Below are 10,892 nucleotides of genomic sequence, written 5' to 3'. Positions count from 1 at the left end.
TACAGGTGTGTTATCATGACTATCTGACTCCATACAGGTGTGTTATCAGGACATGACTATCTGACTCCAGACAGGTGTGTTATCAGGACATGACTATCTGACTCCATACAGGTGTGTTATCAGGACATGACTATCTGACTCCATACAGGTGTGTTATCAGGACATGACTATCTGACTCCATACAGGTGTGTTATCAGGACATGACTATCTGACTCCATACAGGTGTGTTATCAGGACATGACTATCTGACTCCATACAGGTGTGTTATCAGGACTATCTGACTCCATACAGGTGTGTTATCAGGACATGACTATCTGACTCCATACAGGTGTGTTATCAGGACTATCTGACTCCATACAGGTGTGTTATCAGGACATGACTATCTGACTCCATACAGGTGTGTTATCAGGACTATCTGACTCCATACAGGTGTGTTATCAGGACATGACTATCTGACTCCATACAGGTGTGTTATCAGGACGTGACTATCTGACTCCATACAGGTGTGTTATCAGGACATGACTATCTGACTCCATACAGGTGTGTTATCAGGACATGACTATCTGACTCCATACAGGTGTGTTATCAGGACATGACTATCTGACTCCATACAGGTGTGTTATCAGGACATGACTATCTGACTCCATACAGGTGTGTTATCAGGACTATCTGACTCCATACAGGTGTGTTATCAGGACATGACTATCTGACTCCATACAGGTGTGTTATCAGGACATGACTATCTGACTCCATACAGGTGTGTTATCAGGACATGACTATCTGACTCCATACAGGTGTGTTATCAGGACATGACTATCTGACTCCATACAGGTGTGTTATCAGGACATGACTATCTGACTCCATACAGGTGTGTTATCAGGACATGACTATCTGACTCCATACAGGTGTGTTATCAGGACATGACTATCTGACTCCATACAGGTGTGTTATCAGGACATGACTATCTGACTCCATACAGGTGTGTTATCAGGACATGACTATCTGACTCCATACAGGTGTGTTATCAGGAGACTATCTGACTCCATACAGGTGTGTTATCAGGACATGACTATCTGACTCCATACAGGTGTGTTATCAGGACATGACTATCTGACTCCATACAGGTGTGTTATCAGCGACTATCTGACTCCATACAGGTGTGTTATCAGGACATGACTATCTGACTCCATACAGGTGTGTTATCAGGAGACTATCTGACTCCATACAGGTGTGTTATCAGGACAGACTATCTGACTCCATACAGGTGTGTTATCAGGACATGACTATCTGACTCCATACAGGTGTGTTATCAGGACATGACTATCTGACTCCATACAGGTGTGTTATCAGGACAGACTATCTGACTCCATACAGGTGTGTTATCAGGACTATCTGACTCCATACAGGTGTGTTATCAGGACATGACTATCTGACTCCATACAGGTGTGTTATCAGGACATGACTATCTGACTCCATACAGGTGTGTTATCAGGAGACTATCTGACTCCATACAGGTGTGTTATCAGGCATGACTATCTGACTCCATACAGGTGTGTTATCAGGACATGACTATCTGACTCCATACAGGTGTGTTATCAGGAGACTATCTGACTCCATACAGGTGTGTTATCAGGACATGACTATCTGACTCCATACAGGTGTGTTATCAGTGACTATCTGACTCCATACAGGTGTGTTATCAGGACATGACTATCTGACTCCATACAGGTGTGTTATCAGACAGACTATCTGACTCCATACAGGTGTGTTATCAGGACATGACTATCTGACTCCATACAGGTGTGTTATCAGGACAGACTATCTGACTCCATACAGGTGTGTTATCAGGACATGACTATCTGACTCCATACAGGTGTGTTATCAGGACATGACTATCTGACTCCATACAGGTGTGTTATCAGGACATGACTATCTGACTCCATACAGGTGTGTTATCAGGACATGACTATCTGACTCCATACAGGTGTGTTATCAGGACATGACTATCTGACTCCATACAGGTGTGTTATCAGGACATGACTATCTGACTCCATACAGGTGTGTTATCAGGAAGACTATCTGACTCCATACAGGTGTGTTATCAGGACATGACTATCTGACTCCATACAGGTGTGTTATCAGGACATGACTATCTGACTCCATACAGGTGTGTTATCAGGACATGACTATCTGACTCCATACAGGTGTGTTATCAGGACATGACTATCTGACTCCATACAGGTGTGTTATCAGGACATGACTATCTGACTCCATACAGGTGTGTTATCAGGACATGACTATCTGACTCCATACAGGTGTGTTATCAGGGACTATCTGACTCCATACAGGTGTGTTATCAGGACATGACTATCTGACTCCATACAGGTGTGTTATCAGGAGACTATCTGACTCCATACAGGTGTGTTATCAGGATGACTATCTGACTCCATACAGGTGTGTTATCAGGACATGACTATCTGACTCCATACAGGTGTGTTATCAGGAGACTATCTGACTCCATACAGGTGTGTTATCAGGCGACTATCTGACTCCATACAGGTGTGTTATCAGGACATGACTATCTGACTCCCATACAGGTGTGTTATCAGGATGACTATCTGACTCCATACAGGTGTGTTATCAGGACATGACTATCTGACTCCATACAGGTGTGTTATCAGGACATGACTATCTGACTCCATACAGGTGTGTTATCAGGACATGACTATCTGACTCCATACAGGTGTGTTATCAGAAGACTATCTGACTCCATACAGGTGTGTTATCAGGACATGACTATCTGACTCCATACAGGTGTGTTATCAGCATGACTATCTGACTCCATACAGGTGTGTTATCAGGACTATCTGACTCCATACAGGTGTGTTATCAGGACATGACTATCTGACTCCATACAGGTGTGTTATCAGGACTATCTGACTCCATACAGGTGTGTTATCAGGACTATCTGACTCCATACAGGTGTGTTATCAGGACATGACTATCTGACTCCATACAGGTGTGTTATCAGGACATGACTATCTGACTCCATACAGGTGTGTTATCAGACAGACTATCTGACTCCATACAGGTGTGTTATCAGGACATGACTATCTGACTCCATACAGGTGTGTTATCAGGACTATCTGACTCCATACAGGTGTGTTATCAGGACATGACTATCTGACTCCATACAGGTGTGTTATCAGGACATGACTATCTGACTCCATACAGGTGTGTTATCAGGACATGACTATCTGACTCCATACAGGTGTGTTATCAGGACAGACTATCTGACTCCATACAGGTGTGTTATCAGGACATGACTATCTGACTCCATACAGGTGTGTTATCAGGACTATCTGACTCCATACAGGTGTGTTATCAGGACATGACTATCTGACTCCATACAGGTGTGTTATCAGGACATGACTATCTGACTCCATACAGGTGTGTTATCAGGGGACTATCTGACTCCATACAGGTGTGTTATCAGGGACTATCTGACTCCCATACAGGTGTGTTATCAGGACATGACTATCTGACTCCATACAGGTGTGTTATCAGGACTGACTATCTGACTCCATACAGGTGTGTTATCAGGACATGACTATCTGACTCCATACAGGTGTGTTATCAGGACATGACTATCTGACTCCATACAGGTGTGTTATCAGGACGACTATCTGACTCCATACAGGTGTGTTATCAGGACGACTATCTGACTCCATACAGGTGTGTTATCAGGACTATCTGACTCCATACAGGTGTGTTATCAGGACATGACTATCTGACTCCATACAGGTGTGTTATCAGGACATGACTATCTGACTCCATACAGGTGTGTTATCAGGACATGACTATCTGACTCCATACAGGTGTGTTATCAGGACATGACTATCTGACTCCATACAGGTGTGTTATCAGGGACTATCTGACTCCATACAGGTGTGTTATCAGGACATGACTATCTGACTCCATACAGGTGTGTTATCAGGACATGACTATCTGACTCCATACAGGTGTGTTATCAGGACATGACTATCTGACTCCATACAGGTGTGTTATCAGGACGACTATCTGACTCCATACAGGTGTGTTATCAGGACATGACTATCTGACTCCATACAGGTGTGTTATCAGGACATGACTATCTGACTCCATACAGGTGTGTTATCAGGACATGACTATCTGACTCCATACAGGTGTGTTATCAGGACTATCTGACTCCATACAGGTGTGTTATCAGGACATGACTATCTGACTCCATACAGGTGTGTTATCAGGACATGACTATCTGACTCCATACAGGTGTGTTATCAGGACTATCTGACTCCCATACAGGTGTGTTATCAGGACATGACTATCTGACTCCATACAGGTGTGTTATCAGGACATGACTATCTGACTCCATACAGGTGTGTTATCAGGACATGACTATCTGACTCCATACAGGTGTGTTATCAGGACATGACTATCTGACTCCATACAGGTGTGTTATCAGGACACGACTATCTGACTCCATACAGGTGTGTTATCAGGACTATCTGACTCCATACAGGTGTGTTATCAGGACATGACTATCTGACTCCATACAGGTGTGTTATCAGGACATGACTATCTGACTCCATACAGGTGTGTTATCAGGACATGACTATCTGACTCCATACAGGTGTGTTATCAGGACATGACTATCTGACTCCATACAGGTGTGTTATCAGGACATGACTATCTGACTCCATACAGGTGTGTTATCAGGACATGACTATCTGACTCCATACAGGTGTGTTATCAGGACATGACTATCTGACTCCATACAGGTGTGTTATCAGGACATGACTATCTGACTCCATACAGGTGTGTTATCAGGACATGACTATCTGACTCCATACAGGTGTGTTATCAGGACATGACTATCTGACTCCATACAGGTGTGTTATCAGGACATGACTATCTGACTCCATACAGGTGTGTTATCAGGACAGACTATCTGACTCCATACAGGTGTGTTATCAGGACATGACTATCTGACTCCATACAGGTGTGTTATCAGGACATGACTATCTGACTCCATACAGGTGTGTTATCAGGACATGACTATCTGACTCCATACAGGTGTGTTATCAGGACATGACTATCTGACTCCATACAGGTGTGTTATCAGGACATGACTATCTGACTCCATACAGGTGTGTTATCAGGACGTGACTATCTGACTCCATACAGGTGTGTTATCAGGACATGACTATCTGACTCCATACAGGTGTGTTATCAGGACATGACTATCTGACTCCATACAGGTGTGTTATCAGGACATGACTATCTGACTCCATACAGGTGTGTTATCAGGACATGACTATCTGACTCCATACAGGTGTGTTATCAGGAAGACTATCTGACTCCATACAGGTGTGTTATCAGGACATGACTATCTGACTCCCATACAGGTGTGTTATCAGGACATGACTATCTGACTCCATACAGGTGTGTTATCAGGACATGACTATCTGACTCCATACAGGTGTGTTATCAGGACATGACTATCTGACTCCATACAGGTGTGTTATCAGGACATGACTATCTGACTCCCATACAGGTGTGTTATCAGGACATGACTATCTGACTCCCATACAGGTGTGTTATCAGGACATGACTATCTGACTCCATACAGGTGTGTTATCAGGACATGACTATCTGACTCCATACAGGTGTGTTATCAGGACATGACTATCTGACTCCATACAGGTGTGTTATCAGGACATGACTATCTGACTCCATACAGGTGTGTTATCAGGACATGACTATCTGACTCCATACAGGTGTGTTATCAGGACATGACTATCTGACTCCATACAGGTGTGTTATCAGGACATGACTATCTGACTCCATACAGGTGTGTTATCAGGACATGACTATCTGACTCCATACAGGTGTGTTATCAGGACATGACTATCTGACTCCATACAGGTGTGTTATCAGGACATGACTATCTGACTCCATACAGGTGTGTTATCAGGGACTATCTGACTCCATACAGGTGTGTTATCAGGACATGACTATCTGACTCCATACAGGTGTATTATCAGGACATGACTATCTGACTCCATACAGGTGTGTTATCAGGACATGACTATCTGACTCCATACAGGTGTGTTATCAGGACATGACTATCTGACTCCATACAGGTGTGTTATCAGGACATGACTATCTGACTCCATACAGGTGTGTTATCAGGACATGACTATCTGACTCCCATACAGGTGTGTTATCAGGACATGACTATCTGACTCCATACAGGTGTGTTATCAGGACATGACTATCTGACTCCATACAGGTGTGTTATCAGGACATGACTATCTGACTCCATACAGGTGTGTTATCAGGACATGACTATCTGACTCCATACAGGTGTGTTATCAGGACATGACTATCTGACTCCATACAGGTGTGTTATCAGGACATGACTATCTGACTCCATACAGGTGTGTTATCAGGACATGACTATCTGACTCCATACAGGTGTGTTATCAGGACATGACTATCTGACTCCATACAGGTGTGTTATCAGGACATGACTATCTGACTCCATACAGGTGTGTTATCAGGACATGACTATCTGACTCCATACAGGTGTGTTATCAGGACATGACTATCTGACTCCATACAGGTGTGTTATCAGGACATGACTATCTGACTCCATACAGGTGTGTTATCAGGACATGACTATCTGACTCCATACAGGTGTGTTATCAGGACATGACTATCTGACTCCATACAGGTGTGTTATCAGGACATGACTATCTGACTCCATACAGGTGTGTTATCAGGACATGACTATCTGACTCCATACAGGTGTGTTATCAGCTGACTATCTGACTCCATACAGGTGTGTTATCAGGACATGACTATCTGACTCCATACAGGTGTGTTATCAGGACATGACTATCTGACTCCATACAGGTGTGTTATCAGGCGACTATCTGACTCCATACAGGTGTGTTATCAGGACATGACTATCTGACTCCATACAGGTGTGTTATCAGGACATGACTATCTGACTCCATACAGGTGTGTTATCAGGACGACTATCTGACTCCATACAGGTGTGTTATCAGGACATGACTATCTGACTCCATACAGGTGTGTTATCAGGACATGACTATCTGACTCCATACAGGTGTGTTATCAGGACATGACTATCTGACTCCATACAGGTGTGTTATCAGGACATGACTATCTGACTCCATACAGGTGTGTTATCAGGACATGACTATCTGACTCCATACAGGTGTGTTATCAGGACGACTATCTGACTCCATACAGGTGTGTTATCAGGACATGACTATCTGACTCCATACAGGTGTGTTATCAGGACATGACTATCTGACTCCATACAGGTGTGTTATCAGGACATGACTATCTGACTCCCATACAGGTGTGTTATCAGGACATGACTATCTGACTCCATACAGGTGTGTTATCAGGAGACTATCTGACTCCATACAGGTGTGTTATCAGGACATGACTATCTGACTCCATACAGGTGTGTTATCAGGACATGACTATCTGACTCCATACAGGTGTGTTATCAGGGACTATCTGACTCCATACAGGTGTGTTATCAGGACGACTATCTGACTCCATACAGGTGTGTTATCAGGACATGACTATCTGACTCCATACAGGTGTGTTATCAGGACATGACTATCTGACTCCATACAGGTGTGTTATCAGGACGACTATCTGACTCCATACAGGTGTGTTATCAGGACATGACTATCTGACTCCATACAGGTGTGTTATCAGGCGACTATCTGACTCCATACAGGTGTGTTATCAGGACATGACTATCTGACTCCATACAGGTGTGTTATCAGGACATGACTATCTGACTCCATACAGGTGTGTTATCAGGACGGACTATCTGACTCCATACAGGTGTGTTATCAGGACGTGACTATCTGACTCCATACAGGTGTGTTATCAGGACATGACTATCTGACTCCATACAGGTGTGTTATCAGGACATGACTATCTGACTCCATACAGGTGTGTTATCAGGACTATCTGACTCCATACAGGTGTGTTATCAGGACGTGACTATCTGACTCCATACAGGTGTGTTATCAGGACATGACTATCTGACTCCATACAGGTGTGTTATCAGGCTGACTATCTGACTCCATACAGGTGTGTTATCAGGACATGACTATCTGACTCCATACAGGTGTGTTATCAGGACATGACTATCTGACTCCATACAGGTGTGTTATCAGGAGACTATCTGACTCCATACAGGTGTGTTATCAGGACATGACTATCTGACTCCATACAGGTGTGTTATCAGGACAGACTATCTGACTCCATACAGGTGTGTTATCAGGACATGACTATCTGACTCCATACAGGTGTGTTATCAGGACATGACTATCTGACTCCATACAGGTGTGTTATCAGGACATGACTATCTGACTCCATACAGGTGTGTTATCAGGACATGACTATCTGACTCCATACAGGTGTGTTATCAGGACATGACTATCTGACTCCATACAGGTGTGTTATCAGGACATGACTATCTGACTCCCATACAGGTGTGTTATCAGGCATGACTATCTGACTCCATACAGGTGTGTTATCAGGACATGACTATCTGACTCCATACAGGTGTGTTATCAGGACATGACTATCTGACTCCATACAGGTGTGTTATCAGGACATGACTATCTGACTCCATACAGGTGTGTTATCAGGACGACTATCTGACTCCATACAGGTGTGTTATCAGGACATGACTATCTGACTCCATACAGGTGTGTTATCAGGACATGACTATCTGACTCCATACAGGTGTGTTATCAGGACATGACTATCTGACTCCATACAGGTGTGTTATCAGGACATGACTATCTGACTCCATACAGGTGTGTTATCAGGACATGACTATCTGACTCCATACAGGTGTGTTATCAGGACATGACTATCTGACTCCATACAGGTGTGTTATCAGGACATGACTATCTGACTCCATACAGGTGTGTTATCAGGACATGACTATCTGACTCCCATACAGGTGTGTTATCAGGACATGACTATCTGACTCCCATACAGGTGTGTTATCAGGACATGACTATCTGACTCCATACAGGTGTGTTATCAGGACACGTGACTATCTGACTCCCATACAGGTGTGTTATCAGGACATGACTATCTGACTCCATACAGGTGTGTTATCAGGACATGACTATCTGACTCCATACAGGTGTGTTATCAGGACATGACTATCTGACTCCATACAGGTGTGTTATCAGGACATGACTATCTGACTCCATACAGGTGTGTTATCAGGACATGACTATCTGACTCCCATACAGGTGTGTTATCAGCGACTATCTGACTCCATACAGGTGTGTTATCAGGACATGACTATCTGACTCCATACAGGTGTGTTATCAGGACATGACTATCTGACTCCCATACAGGTGTGTTATCAGGACATGACTATCTGACTCCATACAGGTGTGTTATCAGGACATGACTATCTGACTCCATACAGGTGTGTTATCAGGACATGACTATCTGACTCCATACAGGTGTGTTATCAGACGCGACTATCTGACTCCATACAGGTGTGTTATCAGGACATGACTATCTGACTCCCTTACAGGTGTGTTATCAGGACATGACTATCTGACTCCATACAGGTGTGTTATCAGGACATGACTATCTGACTCCCATACAGGTGTGTTATCAGGACATGACTATCTGACTCCATACAGGTGTGTTATCAGGACATGACTATCTGACTCCATACAGGTGTGTTATCAGGACATGACTATCTGACTCCATACAGGTGTGTTATCAGGACATGACTATCTGACTCCATACAGGTGTGTTATCAGGACATGACTATCTGACTCCATACAGGTGTGTTATCAGGACATGACTATCTGACTCCATACAGGTGTGTTATCAGGACATGACTATCTGACTCCATACAGGTGTGTTATCAGGACATGACTATCTGACTCCATACAGGTGTGTTATCAGGACATGACTATCTGACTCCATACAGGTGTGTTATCAGGACATGACTATCTGACTCCATACAGGTGTGTTATCAGGACAGACTATCTGACTCCATACAGGTGTGTTATCAGGACGTGACTATCTGACTCCATACAGTGTGTGTTATCAGGACATGACTATCTGACTCCATACAGGTGTGTTATCAGGACATGACTATCTGACTCCATACAGGTGTGTTATCAGGACATGACTATCTGACTCCATACAGGTGTGTTATCAGGACATGACTATCTGACTCCATACAGGTGTGTTATCAGGACATGACTATCTGACTCCATACAGGTGTGTTATCAGGACACGACTATCTGACTCCATACAGGTGTGTTATCAGGACATGACTATCTGACTCCCATACAGGTGTGTTATCAGGACATGACTATCTGACTCCATACAGGTGTGTTATCAGGACATGACTATCTGACTCCATACAGGTGTGTTATCAGGACATGACTATCTGACTCCCATACAGGTGTGTTATCAGGACATGACTATCTGACTCCATACAGGTGTGTTATCAGGACATGACTATCTGACTCCATACAGGTGTGTTATCAGGACATGACTATCTGACTCCATACAGGTGTGTTATCAGGACATGACTATCTGACTCCATACAGGTGTGTTATCAGGACATGACTATCTGACTCCCATACAGGTGTGTTATCAGGACATGACTATCTGACTCCATACAGGTGTGTTATCAGGACATGACTATCTGACTCCATACAGGTGTGTTATCAGGACATGACTATCTGACTCCATACAGGTGTGTTATCAGGACATGACTATCTGACTCCCATACA

The sequence above is a fragment of the Salmo salar genome, chromosome ssa15 (genome assembly GCF_905237065.1).
Source record: "Salmo salar chromosome ssa15, Ssal_v3.1, whole genome shotgun sequence".
NCBI lineage: Eukaryota > Metazoa > Chordata > Actinopteri > Salmoniformes > Salmonidae > Salmo > Salmo salar.
Note: the sequence above shows the minus strand (reverse complement) of the source record.